Consider the following 23,179-nt stretch of genomic DNA (forward strand, 5'->3'; position numbering starts at 1 on the left):
ACTGTCAGAATTATTTGATTTTAATAACAAAATGAGGATGCCATCGAATCGTACTTTATAAGAACCATTCGAAGGTAATTATTTGAAATTTTGTCAGTTGCATAAAGCATTAAATAATAGAGAACAGTTAAATGTGTTTGACATTTTTTGAAAAGATTACTACCCTGTGTGATTTCATTAAACTTTTCTTAAATATATAAAATTATATATAAAATATATAAAAAAATATCTGCTGTTGTTAACTCGATTTATAGACTTTCCAGTATATCATTTTAATAGGAAAAAATGTTCGAAACAAAGCGAAATGAATTGCAGCTGTTTAATCATTTGTGAACAGCGATCTACATTCTCAAACCCTCCTTTCGTTACAATTATAAAATCAATCGATAGAAGCTGATCCAAGTATATGAAATTAACTTTCCAACACTTTTTCGAGAACTTGTTAAATATTTGATATTCCACTCGACACTTATTGGTACCTGTTTCTATGAAAAAGCCTAAGCTGTCCTATTTTTGCAGGTCACAAGCTTAAGGCTACAAAAAGAGCTATGACGCTTTATTTTATTAGATGTAATTAATTTTCTTGTTACTTAAACAATTCTTATTTTATCCTTTCGAATTTTCTACAGTATAGTTTCCCTCCTAAGAGTTCTTCTATTTTTTACAGTTTTCTATTACACAGCAATTAATAACATGGTCAGTTGTGAGTTCTAATTTTCTCCACATTCTCCTTTCCGAGACTATTGGTTGAACTGCAATTCCTTTCTCTCTTTCTCTGTATCATACACATATCTCACAGCTTTTGGTATACCTCCATTTGTTCTTATGTGAATATCATATACCTTCCCTAATCTTCGGTTTCTCTGTTCAGAGTTATGCAAAGTCTGTTTGACGTCACTGAGCTGAAAAGCGGCTCACATGCAAATTAATTAGACTTTTTGCGAACTCTTGGAACTTCAGCTTTCAATGGGCAGAGATTCAACTGCGTGTGGGTTCTTCTAAAGCGCACTTTCAAGTAGCGTGCAACTGCAAGGAGCTTAGCAAGGTAGAATTTCGGATTTTTGCCTGCTTGGTGAGTTGCTGTTTTTCATCCTACATGTCGTCTGCAAGAAAATAATGAATAAATTCCTGTCCGTATTAGAAGTCTGTGTTATTTTAATTATTTACCTGAAATATTAAGTGCTACTGAGAATTTAAGACAATATTTCCATTTAAAGCCCACAAATATGAACAATGGAACAACTTTTGTGGTCCATCGACGGCACACCAGCGGCCGAGCGGTAAAGTCGCTGAACACTGGTAGTTCGGTCCGAGGTTCGAATCCCGCGAACGGGCTGGCTGCATGGGTGTTTTCGTAGTTTTCCCCATGTGTAACGTGTATACGAGCCAGTTTCCCTTAGAACGTCCTCCACGAAGGCATCCCTCCCTTTAGTCAGATAGCCCTAGCGAGCTTTGCCATAATTAAGTACACACACACCGACACCTTTGTGGTCCATTGCCGATGGAGCTGCAGTACAATTGATTACTTGGCGCACTTCTATGTCTTTTATGATTAGGTTGTAAAATTCTAGATAACTTACGTGTCGTTGGCTATCTGCACCTTAAGTATCCAGCAACTATTCGCTGGTCTCTTTACAACTATAAGTCCAAAGAAGGATTAATATATCATTTTATTCCCTCAAAGAAACACTCACAGGCTGCCCCTCTAGTATCGAAAAAAGAAAACTAAACTAATTTACTGCTAAACTTTAGCTGAAGCTATACAAAGATAACTAATCGAATTGGCCAGTAGGGGAATATTAACAGGCACGTAAGACTACGGCAATACGTAGAAAGGTAGGCTTAAAAGCAACGACGTGGCCCGAAGGTAAAACACGCTGTACTGAGAACTTCTGATCTCTTCTACGAAAGTGACTGAACTTCCCATTAAATACTGGTTTTACTTCATTTATATAAAACGCGATATTGAAATCTCATTCTGGCAGGGAGTTGTAGCTGAAAAACAAGAATTGAAAGGAAAGGGTCTCAAAATTAAAATAAGTATTACAAAATTAAAATAATCCCTACAAGATAATGGAATTCACAACTCTAAATGTAAGGAAGCATGTAGCTGAGGTTAAATTTACTAAAAAATTACTCGTACAGTGATTTAGACTTTGTTGATTACTCTGATCGTTGGAAAGTTTTTAATGTAAATTAAGTAATTTAATGACTGAAATTTCAAATGTTTTTGTAAGATTTTTGTAGTTTTTGAATAGAAAGATACAGATGAGTATACAAAAAAGCAACAAAAAATTCAAAATACTATTGATATTTTATTTTTAATGCTAACTAGGGTTCTTATTTAAAATATTAAAGATGTAAGTGCTGAGCATAATTTGTAAGATGTGATGAATATTTGCGTACCTAAACTCTAACTCTTCCTGCCTTTTGTGGTAGCGCAAAAGAATAGCTATCGTTTACGGATTTACTTAAAACAGCAAGCGGGAATATTGGCAAATTATCAAGAGTGAATGCTGCTTAAAACTAATGCGCTGAAAATTGCTTAATCCTTAACCATTTATGATAGAAGTTTTGAAATTATTTCGAGTTTACTTTGTCAGAGATTTTCCCATAACAAGGAATTATTTCATCATCGTTAATTTATTTAATTATCAAATTTACAAACCTAAAATCTCGGTCAGCTATACTGCGAGAGAATGTATATTCTCTTTTGTGATTTTGGGTTTCAAGGTAGATCAATATTCGGATACAAATTTTGTGTCCATAGAATGTCCAACTAGATTCTTCTACGAGAGGCAAGTGTTCGGAGCTGAGTGGAAGGGAGCTTGTTCAGCAGTCAGAGAATAACTAGGAGTTTGGAACTATGCTAGTGGCTGCGGAGGAGGAGTCCTATAGGGTAAGGTGAGATCTGCAGTGTTAGGGGAAGGGCCTAGGCTCTTTTCAGTTCCATACTAATTTAGGGGGATGGCTAAATGAATGAAGGGGTGGGGTAGATGAGAAAGTTAATTTAAGCCCTGCTATAAGTTTAATTATTGAATAGGAAGGATTAAAAGCTTAAGTTTTCCAAATTACTAGTGCTAAGCCATACAATTCAATATATTAATATGCAGTATAAATTGATTAAGGAATAAATAGTGAGTTTTTTTAAGAAGTTTTAGGAAATTAAATGTTAGTCGAAAGAGGAAACACCTCTATGATACGCTTCTGAGAATGGCTTTGGCCTTTTCCTGTGCTCTGCTGAATTGGTGTCGTAGTTTAGGACTGGAATTGTTGGCTTGTTTTCCTTGTTAATATCAGTTAAAACGATTTTTTTGATAACTTGATCATCACACCAACTATTAGTGAAATATTGCATTCACTGTGAATGGCGTCGTTACGGACATACCAAGGACAGTTTGCCAGTTGTCTCAGTTGAGGTTTGGAGCTGCTGTGATTAATAAGGTACTTTTGCAAATATAACAGACTGGGCATGCATATGTAAGAATAGGTACCAGAATGGCTGTCATGCACATACTCGATAAGGGGATGCTACCGACCAAGCCTGCCGGAAGAAAAGTTAAACCAACGACTTATAGCTGAAAGGAGAGAGGAGAAAATCTGGCAACGAGAAGAAGAAGCGTGCTTGATACGAGAAGGACGGCATGCTCGTGTGAAAAAAAAACAGTTTACCTGAAAGGAGAGGGGAAAATATCTGGCAAAGAAAAGTAGAAGCGTGCTTGATGCAAGAAGGACGGCATGCTCGTGAGAAAAAATTTGAAATTAGTTTGGCTGTATTCCGAAAGTAGAGTTTGTCCTTTTTTTTTTTTTTTTTTTTTTTTTTGTTAAGAACTGAGAGATGCAATGTATTACTTGTGCGTTTGATGTAAATGTGAATAAAAGCAATACTTTGTGAAACGTTAATGTGTATTTACAAAATTAAAATATAGCTCATGTTATTGTTAAACCTGCATAAGTGTCCCAGTTTATTTCCTGCAAATAGAGTTGACTAATAACATTCATAAGTGGATAGAAACGAACCGTTCGTTTCTAATAACATTCATAATGACTAATAACTAATAACATTCTAATGACTAATAACATTCATAAGTGGATAGAAACGAACGGTTCGTTTCTATCCACTTATGAATGTTATTAGTCAACTCTATTTGCAGGAAATAAACTGGGACACTTATGCAAGTTTAACAATAACATGAGCTATATTTTAATTTTGTAAATACACATTAACGTTTCACAAAGTATTGCTTTTATTCACATTTACATCAAACGCACAAGTAATACATTGCATCTCTCAGTTCTTAACAAAAAAAAAACTCTACTTTCGGAATACAGCCAAACTAATTTCAAATTTTTTCTCACGAGCATGCCGTCCTTCTTGCATCAAGCACGCTTCTACTTTTCGTTGCCAGATATTTTTTTTTCACACGAGCATGCCGTCCTTCTCGTATCAAGCACGCTTCTTCTTCTCGTTGCCAGATTTTCTCCTCTCTCCTTTCAGCTATAAGTCGTTGGTTTAACTTTTCTTCCGGCAGGCTTGGTCGGTAGCATCCCCTTACCGAGTATGTGCATGACAATGGCTTTATAAATTAGTAATTTTTTATATATTGCTAAAACGCTGTTTCGTACAATCGGGGGTCTAAGTGCAGATTTACTAGCTCCAAAATTTGTAATTATGTGTTTAGTGTGGGGCTTCCAAGTAAAGTGATAATTTAGAATTACACCTAGGGTTTTGACTTCCTTAGCCCAGGGAATACTCATATTCCCTAGAATACTCATATTTCTTGGAATACTCATATTCCCTGGGCCAAGAAACTGAGGTTTCCATCAATAGTATATTTCTTTGTAAACATGACAACAATAGTTTCTTCAGCATTATTTTTTTTCTTCCATTTGCTGAGCCAGAACTCTAATGCATGAATGTGTGTTTGTAGCTGTTTTATAGCTGAGCTGGCAGATGTATTTTGACTGAAGATCACAGTATCATCTGCGTGCACAGAAAGTGTTGTGTTCTGTGTGTGTGTGGAACATCGTTCGCATAGATATTGAGTAGGAAAGACGCTAAAAGCGCTCCCTGGGGAACTCCTGCGCAAATTTTTTGCTTAGGGGAAAATATATTTTTGACGCGAACGATAAAGTATCTTATCAGAGAGATAGGAATAATGTTGTAATGAGCAATACATTTGGAATTAGTTGGAAATCCCTCTGCGAATTCACTCCTTGAGACAGTTACGAATTTGCAACACACAGAGACAAATCATCTAAAATTCGTGGTGACTGTGCAACGAACTTTAAGCACTAATTAAACCTGTAAATAATAATAACAATAACCTATGGAGAGCTTCATCTGTTGTTGAACAGGAAGAACACCTTCAAAGATTTATTTCTTAACAGAATACTAAGTAGTTATTTAATCTAGTGTCTGCGCCTAATTTTGGAAGTCTTTGGAAAGTGAGGATAAAACACCACTTAAACAGATGTTTAGAAACATTTATTCCAACACGCGAGTTTATCTTTAATGATACAGAGTTATTTTTTCCTTAATTTTAGGCGATTGGTACTAGTTTTAAGTTATCACAACGATTTGGAGGCTATAACACCCGTGCACCTTAATAACTACAGCTGTTGCTACAGTGGTGGTTTGAGGAACTTGAGGTTGTTTCAACTCTTCTAAAGCAATAAGTATTTATCTAGTTTACAGCAGACGATCAAGAAATTCATATTACAACGCGATCTGAAAGTTGGTAACATGGCGCTTACTAAGAACGAGAATTTCGCTCTGCTACTTTAGAAGCTAGGCAGAATTATTAAAGTATATCGTTGAAAGACCAAGTTATAGACATACATGTATATCGAGTGGTAAGATGAAGCAAACAATATTAAATTGTCCCCTTTACCATATATGTTAAGCAATTAAAGATTTTATTTTCTCATTCCCAGTGTTATTTATTTAATTTTTATTTTATTTAATGTTTATTGTTTTAGTTCTCTTGGAGCTTCAAGGCTGTGGTTATGATCAGTGTTACGTAAATTTTATTTTAAGTCACTGAGCTAAAGACAGTCGCAGGTAGTTAAATTTTTCACGAACGCCTAAAGCTTCAGCTTTCAAGCGGCTGGTGTTTCAACTGTGTATTTATTCTTTTGAGATGTGCTTTTATAAAGCATGCAATTACAAGGAGTTTAGCGAGGTAGAATATACGAGATTTGGTGTGTTTGGCGAATTGTTGTTCTTCAGCTTATGTGACGCTTGCAAGGAAGAAAAGTTAAAAAAAAAATTCTGATGAAATTACGAATCTGTGATTTTCTTAAATTCTACTGAGGTTTTAAGACAGTAATCATAGTATATAGTCCAGTAATACTAACATGTAACAATCTTTTGTACAATTATATTTTCTTTCCTTTTAATAATTTTTAAAAGTTTTATTTTAGGTTAAGTGTATTTTATTAATTAGAGTTCTCAGTTACCCTCATACTTTGATGCAGACTGTTGTCTTCTTTGCTATATAAGGATATAATTTTATATGCAATGACTTATCTTTTTCAAGTATAGTTTAAAGGTTGAACAAGCAAATCGTAATAATCCATTCATTCAGTAATTAATAAAAAATTAGTAAACGATATCGTAAGGAAATTTGAAAAAATATTTACAGACCGATAGATGTTTTCTTCGGCATTTCATCCGGTGATGTTGACTTTCAACTTATACCACATTCTTCAACAGATAAAATACTCTCAACTACCATGGAGAAGCCTTCGTTTTTCAAGTACAGTGTGCAGCTTGTATGGAATGAATTTTAGCTACTTTTATAAATTTATCAATTTGCAGATTTCATATTCTGATGTTCTGGTTTAGCCTCCATTGTTTATTTGCTGGGTTTTCTAAGAAGACACAACGAACACGTTTAGTTTGTTCTTCAGATGACCAAATTTGCACAGGAGTTTTACCTTCAGACAAAGTTTCCATGCTTTTAAATTCGTTATACTGATCGTAATTAGATGTACTGCTTGAAAGTTATTATTTTAAAACTGGACTGAAATTTGCTTTCTACCTTGACAATGGACTTCACTTTTTGAGTTTTGAAACAAAATATGTCTTCTCGACTGCAAATGTGATCATTCTGTTTGTTGACATAATGTAACTGCCTATTTCAATCACTCTAAATATTTATGAATATTTTTAAAAAACTTCCTGTCACATTTTCGAAAGTCCATCTTTCTTTGATAACACACATGTATGTTATCCTCAGGGCAAAATCCAAATGCGTAATTTTATAAAGTTTTAATTCATAAACGCATTTTTAACTCATTTTTGTAGGATTAAATTATAATACTGTATCAAATGAGCTGCATAATTTTAGGCAAATTTTTCTATTCCCAGTATTATTTTATGCATTGCTTAGAACTATCCGCATGAATTTTATTGAAATTATTGTAATTCTGTTACAGACATTTTCTTGAAACTCTTGTTATTGTTCCACTAATATACTAAAAGTGGATAATATAATAAACTGAAGACTAAAAAGAATTATTTGATAGTAGTTTAGTTATTCCTCGAAATCGAAATATGTTGCACTACAAAGAATACCACTGACAATAAAATTGTATTAAAATAATGGAATAGCTTATAATATAATAGCTTTCTATAAAACTACCCTGAATAATTTAATTTCAAAGCATAATATTAAATAACAATTTAATACAATATATATTATTTGCAATTTTGCTCTCTGATTTAATAAAATATTCTTTAGATCCGTAATAAAATAAATTATAGCGTAATTGAGTATTTCGTGGAATCCCAGCGAAGTCATATTATGTAATGTCATCTGCTTCATTTTATACTGTTGATACTGTTTCTGAACCTTTCATTACATCCCCTCTTCCAACCATCTTAAATATTAAAGCTGTCTTAATATGCACTCCCATTAAGGGTCATGTAATATTATACCCGCGTACTTAATAGCTCAATCTTATGAGTTCATTTCTTCGAAGGTCTCTGTAAAACTATTTTTGCAACTTGCAAATTTTCCTCGCCGTAAAGCTGTCATTACCGGTTTGAGTAAAATTCGTTTACCCGTGAAAGTACAGGAAATTCTCTGCTGTTTCCTGACTAAATGAAAGTATGCATTTCTAAAGGAGCTTAAGAATCCCAAGCAAATAACTTTACGTTATTTTCGAAGGAATCATAATGAACGTACAACTTGGATTTGTACTTCTTGTAATCAAAACTTGAATAATGGCATTTTAGAATGAAAGATTATAACAAACAGTAAATTTGCTGGTGCTTTGATTTGATATGTAGACCGTACTAAGCCGATAAAATACATTAAATGCTAAGCCAATAAAATACGTTTATCATAATTACAATTGCTAACAGTTTAGTGTTCTTTATTTCTTTGCTGTTTGTTGGCAATAGAATTCAGTTTAAAACGATTTTAAAATTCTTTAGTATCATTGTCTTAAGCAGGAAACAACTGTTTAATTTACTGTAATTTTAGAGTACATCTAAGTTGACCTTTCTAGCATATCGTACTGCATCATGTTGTGTATATCACATAGATTATCTACACGTAGGCTTTATTAACTTTTACAAATTCTTAATATTTTTACTTCAACAATTATTTCTTCCTTATAAACCCGAATCCTTGTTGTTTGCATGCAGCAGAATAGCCACAAGTATAATTTACTAGCCGTTAGTATTTTTAAATTTTTATTCAAGTATTTTTCATAAGCAAATGTAAACTCGAAGTCGCATAAACGTTTAAAAAACTTTTATGAAAGCAATTTAACAAAAAATTAGCTCTAAATTTCTTAAACTCTGTCAACAAGTGTAAAAAAGGAAAACAGCAGTCTAAAAATTCGAGTTACGATCTAACAGTTCGAAAAAGGATTTATCGTTAATAATTATGTATTTGAATATTTAAAATATTAAAAAATACCTAAAATACACACACAGACACTCAAAGTAGTGGAACAGTGAAACCTTTACAGGATAATAGATGAATACATATTTAGACTAACATGTAAACATACATTATATATGTTCGATATATTTGAAAGGTGAGAAAATATATAACGTAATTCTATAAAAATAGTTAATGTTTTAATTAGATATATAGTCAGTTAAATGCATTTTTTAAATCAGTTAGATTAACCCTTTGACGCGCGCGATATTATTTTTATAATATTAACTAAAAACTCTAGAAATTGAATATTATGATCCTAGACACAAATAATATATGAATTTAAAAAAATCTACTCTTGCCCATTGTTTTGTGGGTGGTGGTCGCACTGTGAAACCACCGCGCGTCTAGGACTTTTAAACTTACCTAGGTGGTAGGGAAAAAAAACTTACTTTTTTCCGTGCGCCTTTCCAATAAATGACGAAATTTACGAATTTAAAAACAAATGCATGTAAGAATTGCATAATATATATATATATATTACATTATTTTACAAACTAAATCGTCAGAAAAAATTAAAAAATATACATTTCTGTAATTTTTCAATAGCAGTGAAAATATACGTACCTACATAATAAAGACGTTTGGCTACACGGATTAAAAAACTCAGTAAAATAAGGATAAAAAAAGACTCAGTATTCTTTTTTTTTAATTTTAAAGAACAAATATTTTTTGACACTGTTCAAAGCATGTTTTTTCTTTTTTGGTACATGAATAGACCCACATTGCACGTTTCGCCCATGTATCTTCTTCTATGATGTTTCTTCCTTGTGCTACAAAATGTATACTGATTGGATCTAAATTTCACTGGTATATGTTGAGCGTTATTTAGTTTCTTTTCATCTGGCACATGAAATTTGTGGTCTTTTTTATGTTAATGAAGAGGAGGGGCTTGGTCGTTTTGGCTTTGGTACGGATCATTGGTTTCCCATTCATACTTATTTTATTCGTATTTCGTCTCAAAATATTCAGAAAATATTTTCAATTTAAATAAAACTTTACCCGATTTCTATTTTTAATTGCAGAAAAGTATATTTACATTAAATTTAAACCACAGGAAATAATTTATAAAATCACAATACTAGTGTTGCATCAGGTTCTTCTATTTACAATAAAATTAATGTATAATTCCTTACCTGCTGCATCTTCAGTGTTCTCGACGCCAGGCTTCTAATAATCACGTTTTCCAGTAAGAGTTTCTATTACAATTAGCAGGCCATCTTGTCTTTTAATTATTTATTCAAAGAAAACGCTAATATACACTATTTACAAGGTAAGTGATAATTATTTTAAGACAGTACATTTTTAACTCTGAGTCTTTACGCTCCTCAAAGCGGTTCCAATCTCGACTGCTTCTCGGAACTTAATTACAGCAAAAGTAAAGGAAGAGATGCCCGCCACCTAGTGGCAAGAATGTGACATCCTCCCACCTTTTGATTTTACCTCGATAAGATGGGAAAATCAAAACAAAATTTATCAATAATCAAACAAAAATTCAAGTACAACTTTCACAAATATGAAAAATAACTAATGCTCTAAAATTAATACTTACAAAGAAGGATTACACATCTAAACATTTTCTGCATTACATTCATACCATATCCAGATAACATGTTCCAATTGACAACTGTTAGGACAATTAAATTTCTAAAATACTGAAAAGAAACAAAAATTAGTATAGCAATTTAAAAATATGTAAGAGGTTTTACAGTTTTACGTCCATATCTAGATTTGATAGTTCATATCACTGTAACACTTATCCGCAGAGTTTTTTATGTTCATGGTGAAGTAACTAAACAAGTTAGGTCTATCAAGTTCGAGAGGATAAATACGTTTCACAGGTCTTAGGAGTTCACCCGTTGCAGTTTTCACTTTGACAACACGTACTTCGTTGTCTTTCCCAGGATATAGTTCTACAACACGACCTATTGGCCAATCTATTCTCTTCTTGTTGTCGCTGCCGACAAACACCAAGTCATTTTTGTTAATAGTCCGAGTAGATCGTTTAGATGGTTTTTGCACTAGGATAGCTAAATATTCATCACGAAATCTTTTGCGAAAATGTTCTCTTAAGTTCTGCAAGAACTTGTATCTTTTTGTCAGATTAATGGTATCCAGGTAGTCTAAGTCAGGCACTCCGACGTCGTGCACATCTTGTAGAAACATTGAAGGAGTTAGTGCCGTAAGATCATTTGGATCTTCTGAAAGGTACGTAAGGGGTCTTGAGTTAATCACTGATTCGATATCACAAAGTATAGTCAACATTTCCTCGTAAGAGACACAGGACTTGCCGAGAACATTTCTCAACATCTTCTTCACTGTTTGTACCAACCTCTCCCACCAACCGCCCCACCATGAAGCAGTTGGGGGATTAAACTTCCACTGTATTCTCATACTAGTTGAATTACATTCTATTTCTTTCCAATCTATCGATCTTAAAAGATTTTCAGTTCCAACAAAATTAGTGCCATTGTCGCTGTAAATAATACTTGGACGACCTCTTCTGGCAATAAATCTCCTTAATCCCAAGATGAACGCATTTGTTGATAAACTTTCTATCAGCTCAAGATGTATCGCGCGATAGACCGCGCAAGTAAAGAGCAAGATCCATGCCTTTTTTCCTTTTCGTAAATAAAGAGGACCGGCTACATCGACTCCGGTCACTTCAAACACCAGAGCATCTCGAACTCGATCTTCAGGAAGAGGTGCTGGAACAGTCTCTATATTCTTTGCGCTATATCTTCTACAGCGAACACACTTCATAAGAACTTTACGTACTGTTTTTCTTCCTCTCAGGACCCAGAATTTCTGTCGAATATTGGCTAGTACGAATTGCACACCAGCGTGGGATAGTCGCAAATGGTAATCTAAAATTAACCTATGAACTAAGTCATGATTTGAGGGCAATACAATTGGACAGAGAAAATTTTCTTCTTCCTCTCTTCTAGTAATCTTGGTCTTTAACCGAATAAGGCCATCTGAGTCAAAAAAGGTACAAAGGTTGCTAACTTTAAGTTCTTTGCCAAATGCTTCTATTTGTATTATCTTGCATATTTTCTTTTCTACAGTTTCTATTTCAGGGACCGTGAGTTCTCCTGATTGTTTAGAATCTGGTCTTCTGCAGTTGTTGATAAATCTGCATATCCAAGCAGTTATTCTTAACATTTTATGGTAAGATGAATATTTCTCAAAAAAATGTTCTACCCTTTGCGTATTTAGTGCAGAAATGACTGATTTCCTTTTTTCTGAATTTACTATTTCCATATCCGGTATTTCCCTTTGTCTAGGCCATTCTTCCTGATATTTCTTCAGCCAGTCGGGGCCCTCCCACCATCTAACTACTAAAAGTTGTTTAGCGGTGCAACCTCTTGATGGGAGGTCAGCTGGATTTTTTGTTCCAGCAATATGTTTCCACGTTTTTGGATCTGTGAGTTTTCTAATCTCCCTGACTCTGTTTTCCACAAAGACAGCCCAGACAATCTCTTCCCTTTGAATCCATGTCAAAACTGTTGTAGAATCCGTCCAAAAATGCGTTTCCATATTTTGCCATTGCAAACCATTTAAAACAGAAGAGCATAGTCTGGCACCTATCGTGGCAGCTATCAATTCCAGACGAGGGATCGTAATAGATTTTACGGGAGCTACTCTAGACTTCGATGCCAACAGATGAACTTCAACTCCAGAATTCGTCACAGTTCTCAAGAAAACTGCAGCAGCATACGCATTACTACTGGCATCACAGAATGTGTGAATGCTGCAGAACTTCCTATTGTCCTTGCTGGAATGTATCCAACGTAGGAGGGATATTTCTTTTAAGAGAAAAAGGCTTTTATACCAATTCACAAAATTTTGTTTTGTACTCTCGTCAACTTCAAGAAGAAAACTTCTTCCCAAGAAATTCCTGTTTTCCATAGGTTCTGCAACAATATTTTAGGATACAAGAGAACAGGACTCACAATACCAATAGGATCAAATATTTTGTGTGTTACAGCGAGAATTGTTCTCTTCGTTATTATACCCATTTCAAAATCTTCTAGCCAATTCAGATTCAAAGTTAAATTATCTTTCTGACAGTTCCATAACAGACCCAATACGGGTGAAATAGTTTCCTGTTTCAGGTTATCTCCATTATGTAACCAACCTCGAAGATTAAACTTTCCTTCATTCATTATTTCTCGAGATTTTTCGATGAACTGAATCATCTCGGATTCTTTGTCAAAACTGGCAACAACGTTATCTACGTAGAAGCTACGCAAGAGTTTAGCTATTATCTCCGTATCATATGAAGAATTTTTCATGTACTTTTGTAGATGGAATTCTATAACAGCTGCCAAAAGGAAAGGACTACTCTTAACCCCAAATACTACCCTAGTATGACGAAATATTTTTGTTTTCCTTTCTTCCACATCATTCCACCAGAAAAACCGAAGCCAGTCTCTATCTTGAGGCCTTACACTGATCTGTAAGAAAGCCTTTTCAATGTCTGCTATAGCAGCAAACTTGCCTTCCCGAAATCTCAACAAAAGAGATGGAATTAGTTCTATCAAATTTGGTCCACACTCCAAACACTGATTTAGAGAAGGAGACGATTGTTTCCTCGCAGACGCATCAAACACCGGTCGAATTGGTGTTGAGCTATTTTCTTTGATCACCGGTCTATGCGGTAAATAATGTCCATAGTCAACCGCAATATTTTCTTTAACTTCTTCGATCACTCCTAAGTTACACCAGTCATTAAAAACTGCATTGTATGAAGAAAATAAATTTTGAGATAAAAGTTTCTGGGTGGTAGATTGTAGACGTTTCAACGCTAAATCCTTGTGGGTGGAGAGTGGTACATGATTCTCCGCCCACGGAAGTGCGACTTCATAACGCCCTTCTTCGTTTAGAGATACAGAATTTTCGAATTGCAATTTTGCTTGCAAATCCCTTTCCTCTCTAGCCTTTTTTGTAACTGGATCTGTTATTCCGATAACATCAAGCCTCCACAGTTCTGACAACGTGGCATCAGAAATATGTAAAGATAACGAAAGCGTGGAAAAGGAATTTTCTATTTCATAATTGTCAGTGTTCGCTTTCCCCATGACTGTCCACCCAAGTCTTGTACTTACAGCAACTAATCTTCCCCAAGGAAGAACTTCGATTTTACCTGTAAATAAATTTGCAGCAACATCTGCCCCTAGCAACAAATGAATCTCTTGGGGGTTCTCCTGGAATAATCTGCAATTTCCATTTTCAAAAACATCACTGACGTAAATTCCTCTTCTTCTAAGTTCCCCAATCCAGTGTATATTTTTGATTTTAGGGACCGAAGAACATATTTTTCTTTCATCCAATACATTGATTTCGCAATTATACCGTTTATCTACGCTACCCAATTTTATTCTATAACGTTTATGTTTTTCCGAAACTTCTATGCCACCGAAAAGTCCTTGGGTTACACTTTGTTCACCTAAGCTTCTTAATTGTAACCTTTCTGCTGCATACCTGCTTATGTATGAGTTTTGACTTCCGGTGTCAATTATCGCTCGAACAAATTGGTTATTCCCTCTTCCATATATGCGAACAATTAAAGTTTGCAAATATACTTCTGAACATCCTGCTTGATTTGAAAGTACTTTATTTTCTATCTGTTCGTCTTTTTTAATTTCCGAAACCTCGACAGAAGGATTTTGTTTATTACACATAATAGTTGCATGTTGTTTTTTACAAATAGAACAAGTTATTTTTGTTCTGCAGTTTTGAGCCAAATGGTGTAATTTTAGGCATTTATAGCAAGCACATTTTCTTTTTAAAATGTCCCTTTTTTCTTGTAATGATAAGCCGGAAACGAAACTACAGTCATAAGTCTTGTGAAATTGATTACAGAAGACGCATTTCATATTTTCCTCTCTGCATTCGGATTTTGTAAACAAATCTGTAGCGGTCGGAATCTTTGGTTTATTATGTCTATTTGAGAAACCATATGCGCTTTTCGTTGCAGGGGGGAAAGAAGACTGTCGCCGATCGGATACTTTTTGCTGTTGCGAAACCGTTTACCTTGTGCGTTCGCGGGATGAAAGTTCTGCGTGTAAAAATGACATTAAATCTTTTATGTTATAATCTGTGCCAACATTTTGTGTTCTATGAAATTCAAGCGTTAATTCTGAAGGCAATAACTTCAAAATCATCGGACACAGCAAAGCGCTGTAAGATTCCGATACAACATCTAACGCTTCGAGACATCTAATCTGCGTTTGTACTTTATCATACAAATTACGAAATGTTTTTATGTCATTTGCATTTTTTAATGATTCAATATTCAGCAAATTATTCATGTGCGCATTAATAAGAATGTCTCTCCTTCCAAAACGGTCGTGTAAGATTTGAATTGCTGAATCATAATGCTTTGGCGATAACGGAAGTCCTTGAACGCAGCTAGCAGCTGTTCCTCCTAAATATGCTTTCAGGTAATTAAATTTGTCTACTTTGTTCAATGATTCGTTATTATGTATTGAGGACTCAAAACTATTCCAAAAAGTAAGCCATTGACTACTGTTCCCATAAAATACGGGAATCGAAAGTTTTGGTAATTTAACATTAGGTGTATCTTTTATATTTTGCTGTGTGTTCGGTGCATTTAAGTCATGATTAAGTTCCTTAATCCGTTTCTTAAGCCTGAATTTCCATAACGTTATCTTCTCGCGATATTGTTCTGTAATTTCGAATTCATTTTCGAATTCATCTACACTCAGAATTGGTTCAACTTCCACATCGGCATTAGATAGCGTTTCGGTTTTAGCATTAAGCTGTTCTAACAATTCTTCGAGCTCATTAATACTACCTTCAGATTTATTTAATTCACTTTCGATTTTCTTAAATAGTTTTGTAACGGCAGTTCTTAAGATACTTCTTTCCTTTTTTAATTTATCTACTTCAGCCATTATCTTTCTTAGATTCAAACATTTACACAAAAAATATACGTCTCATGAAAAACAAATATTTAACTCTTACTTAGAAAACAAAATTATTCTTTTGCTGAATACTTCAAGAACAAGTATTAAAATCTTCAATTTTAATATTCAGCTTTTGAATTCACTTTATTAGAACTTTTCAAAAAACCTGGCGTCCCTGTTCGGGCGCCATAAAAATGTTGCATCAGGTTCTTCTATTTACAATAAAATTAATGTAAAATTCCTTACCTGCTGCATCTTCAGTGTTCTCGACGCCAGGCTTCTAATAATCACGTTTTCCAGTAAGAGTTTCTATTACAATTAGCAGGCCATCTTGTCTTTTAATTATTTATTCAAAGAAAACGCTAATATACACTATTTACAAGGTAAGTGATAATTATTTTAAGACAGTACATTTTTAACTCTGAGTCTTTACGCTCCTCAAAGCGGTTCCAATCTCGACTGCTTCTCGGAACTTAATTACAGCAAAAGTAAAGGAAGAGATGCCCGCCACCTAGTGGCAAGAATGTGACAACTAGCTTGGGGAGCAAGTGTGTTGAGGTCAGAGAAAAGTCTCTGGAAATGAAAGACCTTTTTATTGGGCAGATTGTTAGATTGTATTGTTTAGTAATAAAATAACTCTGTGATTTCAAAACCCCTTATTTATATCCGGGTAAAAATAAACATTCCTATTTGAGAAGCAAGCAAACGTCATTGTGAAGAGCAGTGTTTCAAGGCGCGACCACCGAGCCTCTAACACAATGCTCTAGTGGGGCAGTGGTTGCGCCCTGAAACCACAAAGCAAATACCATACATATAGAGGTTTTTTTTTTTTACATTTTTTAAAATAATTATTGCTATTTTTTATTGTTTATGATAGAAATCATGATGTGCGATGAATAACTTTTGAAATTTAAAGTTGCTTATATTAATAAAAGGAAGTTATTTTGTCTCACTGAAATCGATTTTTATAAGGCATCCGATTTGAAGTACTAAGACCTAAAACATGTATGATTCTGTAGTCATTTTGTGTTATTTAGAGGTCAAAGATTAGTAATCAATTGATTTTCACTCAAAAATTTCGGAAGGAAGAGGAGAAAAAAAATTCGAAAATTGGTGGTTTCAGGGTGCGACCACCGCGCGTCAAAGGGTTAAAAGGTAAAAGATAATATTCTTAAGAACTGCATCAATTGTTTTTCAAGTAGTTTGTTTTTTATTCGATACAGACAGATTAAATTCAAAAATAAATGTCTTACATTTTGCCGAATGACAACAGACTCGAATTAAAAGTGAAAGAAGCATTTTACAGTAGAAAGAATTTAAAGCGAATCAACGCAAAATAGTGTTGCGGGACTATTAACACTTTTGGGTTAATAAAAATTTAAAACAAATAATACTGTTTCAGTTCAATAATAAAATGCATTAGAAATTTTCAAAAATTAATTCAAAGCCTGAAAGGTACATAATAATAAATGTATATTCTAAATAAATTATTTTTAATTGATAGGAATGAGATATATTATCAAAAATGTAAAATAGAGATTTACATTATTAAGAATTGTACTTATTGCTCTAAAATAGCTTAGCTTGTTAAATAATAGCAGTATTAGGATGTTGGAAAGATAAATTAAAGATGTTATGTTTTGCGGAATGGCAACGCTCTGGAAACCGCCTGTATGCGAGGATCTACGGAAGATAAGTTAAAGGCGTTTTTTCTTGCGTAGCGGCAACACATTATCTTTCTATCAGCTAAAATAATCTTTTCCATCAACTAAAGGCATAGTCGTTCTTATACATTTTATTTTGCAGGACAGGATTTTATACGTTAAGCGAAGAAAATGCACTTCTTACGAAGTGTAAAATGCCTTACATTTTTAATCAGCCGAAAGATGGATTGTAGAAAAGCCGCCGATAGAGGGCGGCACGATGGTAATCGAGAATCAGAGAGGTTAGAGAATGGTGAGTGAGGTGACCGATATTCCTAAACTATGTGTAAATTATGTAAATATTTAGTGTAGTAATAAAAGATTTCATAAATCGCTGAAGTCATCCTGCAGAATGAAAGGTAAACATACAAACACCATCCTGACCATCTTATAACACATTATAATTACTATTATACTTTGCTAAGTTACTATTAACTTTCATTTGAAAATAAATTTTCATGTAACATATTTATAATATATGTTCGTATAGCGTTACATCTGCCTTTAAAACTAATTTTATACGCTTAACTTCAAAAGTACTTTGTCAGGTCAAGTGACACGAAAACTGAACAAATTCCATTTCAACAAAATGCTTTTGTATTGCGGAGTTTAAAAAGGCTTTGGAGATTGATTTCCTCTGAGTGAATTTATCGTGCAAATCGCTACACAAATTTAATTGAAAGTAAATAACTTAAATTATCATGAATCATGCAACGAATCATAATAATTATTTTAGGATAATCATTAATATCAACACTTTTCTTTCAAATTAAATGTCTATAATTATTAACTCTCAATACTGATATTGTCTTGCTCAATTGCCATATGTTTGGTCTTTGGAAACTGCTTGATGCCATTTGTAAATAACACCAAATTTAGCTTTATTAACCAAATGCAATTCATTTCGATCGTCAAAAATTTTACGAATTGCATGAATCGACTCCTATCCACTTCATTTCTCTTTAGGTTGCTTACTGATAGCATTATTAGGAAAAGATTTAATGTGTGTTTTTCTCATTTCAGTTCTGTAAGTATTATACTAAAAGAAAAAGAAAAAAAAACAAATGTCAGGTTTCTTTTCCGTAAAATTTTATTTTTAAATAAAATGCACATTCAAATTTTAAAAACACCGAATGAAACGTAAACTACAAATAATTCAAATTTAGTGCATACATAAGCGTATTTATGTAAACTGTGAGAAAGTATAAGTTAAAAATTTTAGATTTAAAAAATACAGTATTTTAAATTAACTTGGTACCTAAGAACATGCGTCATTAATTGAGAATTAAGTAAAAAACTATCCGGGTGTAAATGATGGCGTGAAATTAATGAAGTAACAGATCGGGTATTATAGTGAACCGCAAGTAACTACAACCGTATGGAAGGTATTTCAACTTATTATGATGATGATAATTCTGCTTATTATTCTAGTGATATCAGTTGTAACCCAGAGTACTCTTTCAGAGACACAGGAAAAGATTATGAACGATTTTTATTTGCTCTTTTTTTAATGTTAGAGGTAGTTTGGAGGAAACATGGGACAGGTCTTTCTTCACCAAAAGTTTTCGTACAAATATAATTTTCTATTCTGAACATGTTAGTACTTGTAGAAGTAAAATCTGTCTAATTTTCATGAAAGGGATGCAACCTTTTTTGAAAATAAAGCAGTTGCATTAGGACATTTGTTTAATATTGAGGAAACAATAAAGCATTTTTCGAACAATTCTTAAATTTTTGAGTCGTTTATAAAATTATTACCGTCCATAAATCTTCAGATGCTTTCATTCATAATGAATGAATGCAATTAATTATTATACAACTATGTAATGTTTCGCATTTGTTTCTTCTGGCAGATTAATTGTGCATCAATTTGATCACATTCCTAAAACAAAGAAGGAAATCAGTCATTTCCCACCTAAATAGCTTTCTTTTCCTAGCAAAAATTAACTAAACTCGTACCAGCAAAGATAATTATCGATTTTATCTACCCTTGAGAATAACCTAATCTATACTTTAAGGTTTTATTTCTTCGATCTCTCTCGCATCGAATTTTATGTTCGACTTTTATTGCAACTCTAGTAAGGTAAAAACACTTAAATTCGGATTATTTCTTGTTTCACTATTCCGTGACTTCCTGGTACCATCTCGAAGTTTCGTTCTGTCTGCTGATAAAAATAGTTTCAACTTATAAAGAACTTAGCAAACTTAATACTAAAGCAAGATCCAATATTGAGGACGAACATTTCAAAAGCACTATCTTCTGAAAATACGGAATCCATTCTTTTTCCTTTCGGAATCTGCACTTCTTACGAGCAAGTTATGAGTCTAAACACCTTTAAAGCTTACTCGAAAGTAAACAGAACGCTATAGCTGTTTTATTCTTGCAATCTGAATCGTGCTTTGCACACTAGTTGATTTGTGATCCCGCTTATGAAATATACGAAACATTAGGCGAGGTAATGCAAATTTTAAATCAATATATTCGTACAAAATATCTAAACATACTCCCTTTTTGTCCATAATTATGTTTGCATCCAATTACTCATTAATCTCTTAAAATATTTGTCGTGTTTATCATTACTTAATTCTTAACTTTTAAGTAATTCCTTATTAATAAGTGATAACTATTCTGAAAACAAAATAGTATTCTTTAATGTCAACATCTTAGGACTTCCTCTTCTTATGTCAATTTGAAACTCTAGAATGGGAGGAAAAATATGTGTTCCTTTCAAAACTACTATTAAGATTGATTATTAAACAAAACCCGTAGCATTTAAACCAAACTGAAACTATATCATCCTATTAATACTATATAAAAGAAAATATTATCTAAATATTGCAGCCGTTTTCAATGTTTGCTTCGAATCTTCAGATTTTCTTTCTTCTAGATTTAAAATCCATTGAAAACAAACTTCTTCATCTATATATAGTTCTTTTTAGTCCATTGATACAATATCTTTAATAAATTATGAAATGTAATTTTTAAAGTTTTGAACGTTTCAAATATTTCGTGCAAGCTTAAATCATAATTTAGTTATTATAGCATTTTTAGAATAATTGTATTTAAATTGCTGAAAAGTCATTAACAGAATTTTATATTTAAGAGAACTTAAATGCAGTGTTTACGCTGCCAGATGGCGAAATTAATGATTAAGTTTATTGGAAAATGGAATATTTACATCTGCAGGAAAACGTTTATTAGTTTTCCTTTTACTTAATTGTCAAAATAAGGAAATACTTTTTATTGAGAAATATCGACTTTGCTTACTTTTTTATTGAGAAATATCGGCTTTCCTTACTTTGAGGTCTTAGTACTTAATTTAATTATTTGAGAAGAAAATTTCTTAAACAATCTTCAGAAAAATATATAGGTGGAGTTATTAGATTAAATAGAAATATGAAATAAATTTTGCATCAATATTATTTTGAAGGAAATTATAATTTCAAACTTTGAAAGTGAAATTTGTTTCTAATTTTAATAACTTTAATTATTTTGTTGATGTACATTTATATTTAAGTTCCTTTTTATATTGTCAGTTCATTACGATACAAGTTTCAGTCGATCTTGGCACAAATAATTCGTATATTCGATACTAATTCGATAACTGAAAAATATAAGCATTCAGAAATATGGCTTACAAATGATGAAATGTTACCCACATTAGGATCGTTTCATAGATAATTTTTACGTTGCAGCTACAGTGATTTTGAAAAATATTCTGCATCTTTAAGTTGACAATAAATTGAAAAAAATGCAAAATATACGTGTTTATCATAATTTCTGTTATCCAATAAATTAAGCAATAAAAGCATTTTTTGCACTCAAATTTCAATATTAAATTAAGCGAAGGTAAATGTTGCTGATTCAAAGCAGTTACATTGAAACAGTATATAAATCAGTTACAAAAAGAAGATCATAGTGAGTTTTATGTTACTAATATACGTTAGTTATCATTTTCATGGCATGGTCAGAAATTTGATCAGAATCTATCAAGAAATTTTTGACTTAGCTTTTAGGGTGTCCACTACTTTCCACTTCCGCTCCAGTCATTCATACTTTTCTTGCAAAGGCTCTAAAACTATGTTGGACCTTCCGTCCTCCTCAACACTGTCAGCCACTGTGTGGCCTGGTCCCAACTACCGTTACTCTGGCATCGATTCGCAAATTGTACACACCACTTCATCAGCAACTGCACTGTTTTGAATACGCTGACCCTTGTCGACGGGACTCAGAACCCAGTCACTTCTTCTTCGCTTTACGTTTGCTTTAGCCGCAGCTCTTCATCTCGTTTCTCACCGTAAACGTATAAAACATTTTGTGCTGAAATAACTCGGATTATTGTATTTCTGAAAAACATGAAAGCTGTCAGGTCATTCCCGCGCATAAAATGCAAGTGATCTCTTAAGAAGACAAGCTACAATGACCTAAATAGGCTTTGGATAAGAAGTAATTATGCCATTTACCATCAAGCCCCCATTTACCGTCAATCTGAGACAAAACAAACCATGCAATAAATAAACTGCCCGCAACAGTCAATAGCACATGGTATCTAAACGAAAGACTTAATAAAGGTTTGTACTTAAGGGTCATTAAATAAATGATTCCATACGGTAGACTAGTGTGGATAACCAGTACACAATAGATGTACTAAAAGCTATAACAAATCATGTGAAAAGCGCTTCTCAAAATCGGCTGTCTTTAGAACATTATCAAAAGCGGTACTGCCTTTGGATCTTAAAGTGCAGATAGAACACACTACAGACTCTTCCACTATCATTCTAACAGGAAAATTCAAAGTGCAAATGAAATATAGTATTGCATAGTTCAAGCGTCGAGCATTCAAACAAATAAACACGTCTGCACCAAGCACAAAACACGGAAGTAGTTTAAGATTCCTTTCCAGGGAAGAAACATAGAAATTTTTTCCTGACTCCTCCAAGTTAGAAAATTGTGTAGGGGCAGGCTACGTAGTACTTAAAGAAAACATAGAAGTTGGTCACGAAGAAATTGGACTTAGCAATCAGGACTAAGCAACTGCACTGTCTTGAGTACGCTGACCAGTTTCCTTTACCAGTTTCGAAACAGAAACCTATGCTTTTCGCAAGGTAGCCCTGTGGCCTAAGAAAAGCGTAGCAGAGGAGACTATATTCTGTTCAGACAACATGAACGTGTTACAAGGAATACAAAAATAGAACTAAAAGGCGCAGCATGGAGACATATTATAAAAAGGTTAGCAACACCAAAGTCCATCCACGACACATCCCTTAATTAGGTTCGGGGTCATATAGGGGTCAGGGACAAAGAAAGAACAGATGAGTTCGAAAAGCTAGCCCCGATGAAAGACTAGACAGCCAAAAAGTTTCAGTTTCAGGCTGCGAAAAAATATAGAAAGTGGTGCGATGGTGAGTTATCGTCTTTCGCTTTAAAGAATCCGTGTCGAATATCAGGCGTTCACTTTTGATTTCACAACGACTCCCGCTATGCAAGGCAGATAGTATCAAAAACAGCCAAATCCCTACAATAAATCATGGCGGTTACGATTCTTCCTTTAAAATTAAACTACTTTCGCTTGCCAAAAAA

This window comes from Stegodyphus dumicola, chromosome 5 (assembly GCF_044657685.1).
Source record: "Stegodyphus dumicola isolate Sdum_Otavi_A_Nest chromosome 5, ASM4465768v1".
Taxonomy (NCBI): Eukaryota; Metazoa; Arthropoda; class Arachnida; order Araneae; family Eresidae; genus Stegodyphus; species Stegodyphus dumicola.